The sequence below is a fragment of the Triturus cristatus genome, chromosome 7 (genome assembly GCF_964204655.1).
Source record: "Triturus cristatus chromosome 7, aTriCri1.1, whole genome shotgun sequence".
Lineage (NCBI taxonomy): Eukaryota > Metazoa > Chordata > Amphibia > Caudata > Salamandridae > Triturus > Triturus cristatus.
In genome coordinates this window covers 683,698,318-683,710,834 of record NC_140590.1, presented here as the reverse complement: position 1 = coordinate 683,710,834, position 12,517 = coordinate 683,698,318, and positions in this window count along the sequence as shown.

Sequence of the window (12,517 nt, the reverse complement as noted above, 5' to 3'; positions counted from 1 at the left end):
GATCCATATATCAATATGTTTTCCCGGGAATACATGACGTTACTAAGACCTTAGATAATGTGCTGCATAATTCTCTGGAATGCACATGCAGCCTAGGCCAAGCCAAACAGCATGCTTAGAAACATGTACCTGCCAAAAGGGGTGGTAAATGAGGTCAAAGGTTGTGATTCAGGGTGCAGGGCAACCTGGGGGTATGCGGAAAATAGGTCTAATACATTAAAATACTTAGAATCATGTATTTAATTGAGCATCTCATTTATCCTAGACAGTGGGAACCTGTCCTCCCGAATATTGGCATTTAGGTCTCTCAAATCAATGGATAAACAAATGTCTTAACCCCCCTTCTTGTATGCAAGAACAATGGGGGGCAATCATTCTGTAAACTCAACCATTTTTATAACACCTAGTAGTAACAATTTGTCTAACTCCACCTTAAGTGGATCTCTCAGGAGTAACAGGACTGATCTATTTTAATGTACTAAAGGCCTTGCTGAAGTTTTGAGTTTAAGTTTATGCATGATTCCCTTCAACAAGTCTAGATGGTCAGAAACTACTTCTGGGTATTGATCCCAAATGTCCTTACCAACTAAGGATGTGTTCATCAACAACACCCACTCATGATTTTTAGGGTCCAATTCTATTCCTAAATCCTTTTGATGGTGCCATCCCAATAAATTAGAACCTTATTTAGTGATATAAACTTTACCCACTGTGGGCATTTTCATCATCCCCTGAAGGGGAATGGGGTCTTTATTATACTCTCCTGTCTGATATCTGGAGGCTCCAGGACATAACCTCTATCACCCATTTTCTCATAAAACGTCTTACTATCAATAAGCGTATATGGGGAACATGAATCAGCAAATACCGATATTCTGACCCCCATCTAGCAATAAATCACACTTTGGATATGACACATTTGCTTCTGGTTCCCCTTCACTGATCTGGAAGATACACTGCTCTTTATCTGAACACTTATCTTCCTCAAAATCTTTTAGCATATGTACCTTACCTCCCCCTTCTTTGCAAACTTTGGCAAAGTGTCCCCTTGTTTTACATTTCCTGCATAGGACACTTCTTGCTGGACATTTAGGGCTATTTGTCAGGTAATTATTATATCCACATCTAAAACATTTTATTTTACTGTCTTTCGTGACATTGGTCTGTTGAGTCAAGTTATTTTTAAATTTATATACATTTTCCATACCACTAAGTTTTTTAACATCCAATTCACTTTCAAAGAATCATGTGACAGTTTCATTTCATTAACACCTACAGCGGTGTGCTCAATACTCTTGTCAAGGTTGACGGCTTCAGTTAACGAGGGGTTAAGTGATAACATTTTCTCTTCTACTTTTGATCATTGGGGCATCTCACCAATTGATCCCTGATCAATGAATCAGTGAGGATTCAAAATCCATATGTAGCCGCCAAGCCTTTCAACACAGCTACATAGGTTACTACTTTCTTATATTTCTCTTGCGCTCTCTTAACGAATTTATGTCTTTCTAAAGCTACATTTGAGGATACTTTGAAATGACATTCAGGTATATCTAATATTATATTAAGTGATTGTAATGAGGCCTTAACTGCATGTTTTATTGACCTTATTAAATGAAAAGGGAATGAATGACTATGGGTCTATTAATGCACATGTCAAGGGTGGCAACAGCACAACTTGTCTAATAGTAGAAATCACTCATTCTGTCCATGCCCTACTCAATAAACCCACTTTGTGTATCCTTCAGTAAGCCTGGCTCCTGTCTACACTCTATTAAAGTATCTAGGTGTTGGGTAATGATTAACATTTTTTTTATTGTTATATCTTTCTGAAGAAAACTGATTCTCTGCTCATGAGCTGGCTGACAAAGAGTGCTTCTCGCATTTCTTTGCAGCCTCTCTAAATTGCTAAACTTGGAGGTTTGGCATCTACTCTATATTTTAATCTGAAAGTCTTACCCAGTATGAAGTCCTATGCCAATCTGTGGTACTTTCTTCTTGTTATTGCACATAGCGAGCAGATTAACATTCAGATTCAAGAGTAAAGGCTCAATTAAATTAAGCAATGGAGGCAATCTGTCAGTCCTTCTGAAATAGGACAGCTCATGATACAAAAGGGTCCTATTAAATATTCACAGGTAATGAGACTACCATTAGCAATTGGTATGGTAACTCTAGGGTCAGGTTACCCTGCACCATCAATGATTGGACCCTAAGTTTCTATTCACAAATGGGGAATAATGGATGTAATCAAATGTACCACATCATTTTCCCCAGTATTTCATCATTCTAAGCCCAATTTTTTAAATAAGATTTTAGCTGCTGTGAGCAGCTGGGTTTCTTAGGGGGTACTGCCTCGGCTAGTAGGTCTACAGCACTACTCATCATCCAGATGGTCCCCACTACCAGAACCATTTACTCCGAGCTACACTGAATCAGATGGGTAGTAGGACCTGTAGGCAGGCTGTAAAATTGTGTTTTAACCCGGAAGAAATTCAGCTAAACTACAGACTTATAAAATATTTTGACACAGTGACTGAAAGACTCAAGATTCACTGAGCAGTTTAATGGTCAACCTTCACCTGGACCCGCCCCGATAAATCCATGTTGCACTTTGAAGAATAAGCACTTTTTTCAAGTTTTTACCTGCCACATAGGAATGAACAGGCATTGTATAATATCAATAAGCTAATCAAGTAGTCTGTATTTAAAAATGTTAATGTACAAACAAGGATTGTTACTTATTTTAATGTTGATGGTTTTAAAACTGAGAGTTTTAAATTGTGAGTTTTAATTAATTGTACAATCAAATTACCTTTCCTTTCCTAAATTTTTATTCAGAAATGGGGAATCATGGATGTAATCATACGTACCACATCATTTTCCCCAGTATTTCATCATTCTAAGCCCAATTTTTGAAATAAGATTTTAGCTGATGTGAGCAGCTGGGTTTCTTAGGGGAAACTGCCTCGGCTAGTAGGTCTACAGCACTACTCAGCATCCAGATGGCCCACAAAACCAGACCCAATTGAGATTATGAGCAATTCATAGCGGGGCCCATACCATTTTTAATTCGAGGACCATGTAGCAGACTACGGTGTTTTGGGGAACTTTTGCCCTACAGCCACGTGGAACAGTTCTACCTGAATGCCATTTATGCTGCTGAATTTCCTATGATACACAATTATTGAATAGTAAAAACAGTAATAGAATTGTAAAATGAGACAGAGGGAAAAACACAGTTAATTTAAAATTTGCTGATGGTCAATTGCTATGGGGAAACTGCTAAAAGCTTCATCCTCTGATATTTTGAATTGAATAATTTTAAAAGAAGACATTTAAGGTACTAGATACTATGTAAGGGTAACTTGGTAAGGTAAATCACATGTGAGCAACGTGAGTTATGCGGTGACATAAGAAATTACATTTACTTAGTGTTCTTTTTTTCAGTCCATTTCATCTCCCATGCTACCTTGTGGTAATGTGTGATTGCTATTGTCTTGGTAACATGGGAGATTAAATGGATTGTTGCTCAAATTAAAGATTTAAAAAAAAAAAAGAGTTTAATATGTCACCACATAACTCACATTGCTCACATGCGAATTTTCTTACCAAGTTACCCCTACACAGTATCTAGTTAAACGTGTGTGTCCAAGCAGTAACATATTTCATTAACGCAGCAAAAAGGACAAACACTGAAGGTCCAGTTACACATCTGTAATTATGCTCCTGCATGTATTATGGTAAGACAAGACAAAAAACAAGACTTTTGTACTGCTTTTCCAGGGTATGGCTACCATGGCTTAAAATATTTGTGCCAGTGACTTCAATTTGTACCAAAAGAACATTTTATCTGCAGATGACATGAAAGCACTGCTTGATTTAGGGCCCTACTCTAATAAAATCCAGAAATCTATGAATCGTAGATGTTCACCTATGATTTGTGTAGATTTACTCATTTCCAGTGATTACTGCATTCCTAATGATTGTTTCAATGGACATTTTAGATAATTTAGCATTCTCAGTCATGGACCACTCTGTGTACTTTGGCTGATTGTGTGGACAATGGACTATAAGCTGGAGAATAGATGGCAGAGTGCAATGTGCAACAATCTGCACTCTCAATGTATCTTGCTTCTCCCATTCCTGAAAGAATGACCCTGTGTAGAATGTCTTTTCCTTACACCCTGTTTTGGAGAGTACCCATATCTTTCATACTTTGTGGATGGCCTTATTGGGATGTTTGCTACAAGTTCCTTTACAGAGTGGGCAAGGAGTTGCAAAATATTTGCAAATACCACCAATGTACTTTTAAAAAATAAATGTTTACTGAACATCCACCCAGGAATACCTTATTTTCAATTCCTTGTTTGAAGAGTTACTCATCCAGAGATCTTCAAAATTATCAGATTGTCTGAAGATAGAAATCTGACCTGTGGATGGAAATGTCTGCTGATTCAAAGAATCGAGATCAGGGTATTTCAACACACAGATTAGTTTTTTATGGAGTAAATATCTATTTACATGTATACATTTGTAGTGCATGAATGCAATCTCCTTTTGCAGGAGCCGTCTGACTCTAATAATTCCTCATGCTTACTCAGTTATACACACATCTTTAAGCTAGATACAGATTTCTTTCATATTGCACTTTGATGCTCCTCTTTTTCATCAGGAGTATTCCTTCACCAGCCACATGTTTCTGTTAGAAAACTGCTGGAGAGCCTACACTACGAGTAAAGTGAAATTACTTTCTAACCTAAACTGAAAGCTCCTTCACTTTCAAACTTCAAGCATTTGCACGAGGAGCATTGAAAGTTCTGTATAGAAAGCCTATTTGTATTTTCTTACAGATCGAAGTGTCTGCCCCCTTTGACCCAGTATCAATATCACCCATTTTTTTAGATAAACTCTAATATTGACACAGCTGCGTGGAAGACTGAAAGTAACTGCAACTCACAGGTGATAGTGTGTGCTCAGAAAATATATTTAAATACCATTTTTCCAAGAGCAAACAAGCGCTGGTTATCTTAATGAGAAAAACTTCCCAGGATGCTTTTTTACCAATTGGTATACAGTTAGGTAGATTTTTTGATATCTCAGGGCTGAGGGCTCAGTTTTGAGCATTAAAGGGTTGCTTAATAATGACTGGCAGGTGATGTTAGATATATTTTGGCATGATCATGGTATAATATGGCATATTTTGGATGTGTTCTACACTGTAAGCGTCTCAAGGATTGAGGACATCTTAATCATAAAAATATAGATATTTAAATCATAGCAGAAGGAGTGCAGTTCAAAAAGACTCTGTAATACTGCTTTATGGTAAAAGAAAAGTTGAATCTGTATTAAACAAAGAGAATGTAACATAAAATGCTATAGATGCACACAATATACACAGGGAAAAAGAAACTAAACAATAAGTATAGCATTTAGGTTTATAAATTGATACCCAGATCAGCAAACATAGAAATCGGGCCCTTTCTGCCAAGAATCTACTTCAGGTTGGAAGAAACTACAATGGTGAGTACTCTCTATGGGGTGATCCTCACTGTGAGGTCACTCTGTAAAATATATGAATGGGTTATAGGAGAGTATTATGGAGAAAAACTAAATAAAAGTACAGAAATATTGGCCAAAAATATTGATCCAATAATATTGACATCCTCTACTTAAACAGTAAAAAAACAAATATTGACTATAAACTAAAACAACTAAATTACTATTTTAAAACATGTAGGCTACTAAATAACACATTAAAATTTGAAAAAAGATATTAACCATGCGAACACAAAACACAATATTTATCAATATTTAATCAATGATATCAAAGTAAAATTAATTTAAAAAGAATTAACCTTAAACTAACATTGACTTAAAATGATAAAGTCAAACCTAGCAATATATTACTCCTATAAAATTATTTCTATGTTAAAATAATATTTTACGTAAAGTAATTTTAATAAATAAAACTTCAAAAAATGTCTATATATCATTATGAAATAAACACTAATTAGGGGCCGATTCCGATCCGGGTCGGAAAGCACTCCGACCGAGTCGGATCCGGAGTGTTTTCTGACCGAGCCGGACCCCTACAGTCTGAACGAGCGAGTACGATGCGCACGTATGCTGTCGGACTCGGTTCGGTGGGACTTCCATAGAAGTCAATGTAAGCCAGTTGTACGAGGCGTACATGCGCTCCCATTGACTGAATGGGTACGTCTCGAACAAGTGCGCCCCTACAGTGGGTACGCGTCAGTGCCATCCGCACCGTACATGCCTGTTTTGGGGAGACCCATAGGTCTCCCCCTCTGTCCGAATCGTAGGATTGCGGGTGTCAGGGGGTCCGACGCGGACCCCCGAAGTCAGACTCTGGGACCTTTTGCGAGCCGGACACTCCGGCTCGCACAGGCTGTCCGACACGTGCATCGTACTGGCTCGGTTGTAAATCGCATCCATTGCACGCCACGGTTAGCTTCCGACCGAGACGTACAGAGCGGTTCGGACCCGGAAACAACTCGGTCGGTGAATCTCACATAGCTCGCATCGTGCTTGCTCGATCGTACAGCTGTACGGCTAATAGTTTTTCCGGCCGGATCGCATTCGTGCCCTTCCTACCCAGATCGGAATCTGCCCCTTAGTGTCCACCAAATTAGGACTAAATCAACAAAAAAAATGATATACAACACGAAACAATCAATAAAATTAAAGTTTAAACATACTATTCAATACAAACACTAATCAAATAACCACTACAAGAAGTAGCACACAAATGTGCATAAATATACAGTAAAAATGCCAACATTTCCATAAAGTCACACTCTACTGGATTCGTGACAGAAAACATGGGGAATGCAAATCCAAAGAAAAGCAAGTCAGCTATAAAAAGTAAATATTATAAAATAAATCAATTATGACTAAATAACACCAAAAGCAAAACTTTTAAACTTGATTCCAAAAAACAATATAATACCTTTTATTTACATTTCCCTGATTTTGCAAACCCCAATATAGCAAAGAGGAAAACTAGAATGCAAAAGTAAGAACATCATCTTTCCAAACTCTAAACTCAATAAACAAACATTTAAAATAAGTAAATATAACTTATCATTAAAAAAATGTAAATACTATGGGGCCAATTCCGATCCGGGTCGGAAGGGCACCGAACGCAATCCGGACGGAAAATCTACGACCCGTACGCTTGTTTTCCGGCCGACTCGTACAGCTGTACGAGCGAGCAAGTACAATGCGAGCTACATGAAATTTACCGACCGAGTTGTTTCCGGGTCTGAATCGCTCCGTACGTCTCGGTCGTAAGCTAACCATGGCCTTCAATGGATGCGATTCACGACCGAGCCAGTATGATGCACGCGTCAGACGGCCTGTGCGAGCCGGAGTGTCCGGCTCGCAAATTGACCGGTGGTTGCCTTTGGAGGTCCACGTCGGACCCCCTGTCACCCACGCCCTACGACTCGGACTAAGGGGGAGACCCATGGGTCTCCCCAACACAGGCATGTACGGTGCGGATGGCACCGACGCATACCCACTGTAGGGGACGCACTTGTCCACGACGTACACATTCAGTCAATGGGAGCCCATGTACGCGTCTTACGACCTGCTCCCATTGACTTCTGTGGGAGTCCGACCTAACCGAGTCCGGCAGCATACGGCTGCATCGTACTCGCTGGGTTGGACTGCAGGACTCCGGCTTGGTCGGAAAACACTCCGGATCCGGTTCGGTCGGAGTGCTTTCCGACCCGGATCGGAATCGGCCCCTAAATAGATTAAAAGTAAAGCAAAATATAGCCAAAAAAACTAGAAACTATCTTTGCACAAGAGCGACACACAAATTTTAAAAAGTACATTGTTATTGATTCAAATGGGATATACATACCGATAGGAGAGGACAAGCAGATGAAATGTGCATTGGAAATGTATAAATAATTATTTACATACATGTTAAAGGAAAACTGCAACTAAAAAAGAACTTGTGTAAAAGTTAGGGAGCATAATCACCAAGCAAACAAAATGCGACATGCCACAAAATACTAATTTAAATAAAATTCAAAACAAGCAATGACTATCCCACCAATGTAATAATTGACTCCAAACAAGCAACAATTAGTTCAATTTCAAAAATATACCCATATACAGCTATACAGTGTTGTTACTATAAATTCAACCAGAATATATTGAGACACCTCTAAAAATCTGCAATATTCTTGGAGTACTCAACAAACACCCAATTTGCCTACAAAATAATAAAAATGTAATTGCCCTAGCATATGTCCAAGTAACAGGAGAAGACTATTACAACTGTGTAATACAGTCACTATATTACCAGTCCACAAGCACAAACTAAATCCCCAAATGTACTATTTAGAAGACACTTGGTTTGTTATACTGCACTGTTCAGGTCACACCTGCCACCCCAAGTATCATATACCATGGTGTAATGTATATTAGCAGTACCAAGCAACAGCAAGCCAAAATACAGAACATGGTGATAGGGTGGCACAACTCATTCCAAGGTACACTAGTTTGACGCCACCCTACACTCCAATTCCTAGAAAGTAAATAAAACCAAAGCTATCAGCAACTTAAAATAGAACAATCTGTAACCCAACTAAAACCAAAAGAATCAAACCAAACCAAACCAAATAAAAGTATGAAATTCTACATTGCGAAGTAGAAACATGTACTAACAACCAAGGCTTACCATACTCAGAATTCATAGCATGAACACTATTCTAAAAATCCAAATATTCTAACTGAAACAAAAATACAATTGTAAGTAATAAAAAGAGGTCAAAGTAATGTTTTTGTTAATCTTAATTTAATAATTTTTAGTAATCAGTTAAATAAACTTTTTTTTAGCAAAAAAACAACAATATCCATTCTGAGTGAGAAATAATGATTTCTAAAATGAATATAATAAGCAAATAAATTGCTATACAGTGAAGCCAGCAAATCCCACCTCTAAAAGACATAACATGTAAAACCAACTAGCAAAAAACACATACAATTCATAACAAACCTTAATAAGAAAATAATTGACTTTAAAAGCAAAATCATGTCACACCCACTAGGAATAACATTTTAAAAACATACAGTTTTGTTGCTGATATCCGTGATCTCAATGTAATCCACCAAAAAATAAATCCACGAAAAGGAAACCCTAAAAAGTGCAGAACTTCAAAGTGTAAAAAGCCATAACAACAGTAAAAATAATACTCCCTTGAAACCATTGAAAACCCAAGTAATAAAATAAAGACTGTGCCAGAAAACAAATAATAGAAAAATATTAAAAATAATTTCTGTTAACATATAACCAATCCTATTTGCTATGAAGTTATAAAAATGCACACATTATGTAGGAAACGCTTGAAATATTATGAAAACCCTATAAAAACACATCACTCCAGTCCACACAACATAAATAATTATTTAAACACAACAAATAAAAAAAAAATAAGTTTTAAATAACATTCATATAATACACTGTCCCAAAATATTACATTAACGCAGACATAATATATTAAGGCCGACAGTACTACACATCAAATTCTAAAATTGCAATCTAACACTTAACTTAAGCAGTCATTCACAAAATAAACTAACCTTTACTAACTATAGGTACACTAAAAACATTCCCCGACTACGAAATCCTGATAGAGTAACCTAAAATTGGTCTGGTGTGATTCTTAGAGCAGAAACAGGGGACCATAACAGCAAAGAAGCAGTACACGACTGAAAATGAGTTTGCTAGACTAAAAAAATAAAGACAGCGGTAAAAACAAGATTAACACATAAAAGAATGCCTATCCCTATAAAACAATGACAAATTATTTTAAAAGTTTGATAATAAATTTCTATGTTGGAAAAAATGTAATTTTGTTTTACATTTGCTGCAAAAAATATGCAAAAATGTACAAAAGTTTAAAAAAATGCATATATATATATATATATATATATATATATATATATATATATATATATAATAGTACTGGCATAATTATATGAAATATTTTATAGTTGTTCGCAAAATATAAAATATACTATGTTCTTGACACAATGTTAAAAGAAAATTTGGGTAGAAAACATATTGTTTGACAAAAAAAGTAATAAATGTAATGTATGTAAAATGTGTTTGAAAAGTAAAAATGTAAACGTGACAAATATTAAAAACCTTTAATTTCTTTTTTATTTATAACAATTAATATGTCAATAATTGTTATAAAAATGTAATAAAAGTTAAAAATATATAAAAAGCATAACAATATAATAGAATCTGTGCAAAAAACATAAGCTACTGTAAAACAAAAAGTAACTTCAAAAGACCATTCTGTTACAATTATTTTCATTAACACAAAAGCACTGTATCTTAACCTTACAATTCAAAAAGTTTAATTTACTATTCCCACTCCAATCCAAGCTACATTATGGAAAGGGCTGGACATTGAAAGAATTAGATTTACTGTTCCCACTTCAATCTAAGCTTCATTGGGGAAAGTACTGGACATTGAAGGGCCTGCTGAGAAATCATATTCTAGGCTATAAGGTGCATATTCCTATAATAGACCAATGATACAGAGCAAAGTGTCCCTACACACTAGACAACTGGATCCCCTAGACACAATATTGCAGAAGAATGCAGGATGAAGCTTGTGGCAAAACACTTGGAAAAACTGATTATAGTAATAACTTCTCTAGTCAACAAAATTGTTTTTCTAGAACTTACCTTATAGCTTACTTAGAAGTGAAAAATACCCCTTACATGTTTCGTTGAAATGCCCACTTGACTCAACTCTCATAAAACATGGTAGCTTAATCACCAGCAACTGAGAGTGCCAAGATGGTTATCACAACCTCTGCTACTACTACTTCCAACTTATGGGTGGTACTTTAATGCGTTAGTATCTTGGTCTCGGGAAAAGATGAATGGAATAGTTACAGTGCATTAGGGATCCTTGATGATCATCATAATTTCCTGAAGCTACATGGAGGAGGCATTCCTCTGTATGCTCAAAAGAAATTGGATTCTGTCATGGTCTCCACAACAGAGTTGAATGGATACAGAATGGCTGCAACTTTCGTATACTCAGGCATTTTGATATACTCTGCTCAAAACATTGTTCTAAACTGCTGCCTACTGTAAACCCTCCCTAGCGATTTTAGAACTATGAATGTCTATCTATAGAAATAGAATATTGGAATTGTTGTTTGTAGTTATGAAGCGACCATCTAGGTTAATGGAGCACACAATGGCAAACAGTCATATTGAAGACACATGTGCATGGTATAAATGCTGAGACAATAACATGAAATAACATAACCTAATCTGAAATAACACAACATGGCACAACATAGCATAAAATAATATAATAATAATAATAATAATATTACCTTACGTATTGTAACCATAACTTGTTATCCAATTCACCCCATGGATAGGAAGAGTTAACGCTCATATGTAACCGGAACTCCTCTTCCTATCTCAGCACCCCAAAGATGATTCTGGCTGTCCTAATCAGTGACTGGAAATCCTCACCATATCTGAGCCCCCAAAGATGATTCTGACTGTCCTAATCATATCCATGTATTTCCACAATGTCATGCTTTCTTCTGGCTTCTTCTTGCATATCACAGTAGTGTAGATGCTGAATGCTGCTGTCCTCAAGTCTATGTTTGTGGGAGCTCCCAGGCATTTTTACCAATTCCCTCTGTATCTGCAATAGCAGAAAGATGTCCACATACTCATTCTCCCATATTTTATCTTTTGTGCTCACTAGCAAATGACAACCTAATGCATCTCGCACTCTCATATACAGGCGTTTTCTTTCCCCACATCACCCTCCTCCACTTTCCCTTTGTCCTTTTGGTCCTTGTCCACCACTTCCATCCCTATCTTCTTACTGGGGTCCACTAGCTCTCCCATGTCTATCCCCATTTATTTTTCCTCGTTGTCCTTGTCATCTCTGCCTACTTCATCCCGTATACTGGTCATCCCTACTTCCCCATGCCTCTCACGTCCTGTGTCCCTCCCTCATGGACCTCCACCATTCCCTTTGCATAACTCTCTCATGGCTCAAACAATACAGTCTGACCATCCTCCAGCACTCCTTGTTCTACACCTTCTTCTCTCCATTTTTGCTTCTTCAAAGATCCTGCCAGGGACCCCCCCTGACATTCATCCTTATGGTCACTCTCCAGTCGCTCCTCTTCTCCTTGTCCTGGCATAACCCTCTGTGGTCTCTTTCATCTGTGCCACTGTGGTCCTTCCAAGCTTCTCTTTAGCAGATGCTGATTATCCTGTGGCTCTGTCCTGACCTATCACTGCAGGCTACCCTCTCTCACCTTACTCTTGGCCCGTGCTCTCTTCTCCATCTCCCCCGTTCACCTCTCACCCATCCACCCAAACTGTTCTTCCTTGTCAGATATGGATGTAAATTCACCCTAGCTCTTTATTCCAAAGTAACTTACCTCTTTTATTCTCCCTACATCTTCTCCCCCTGCC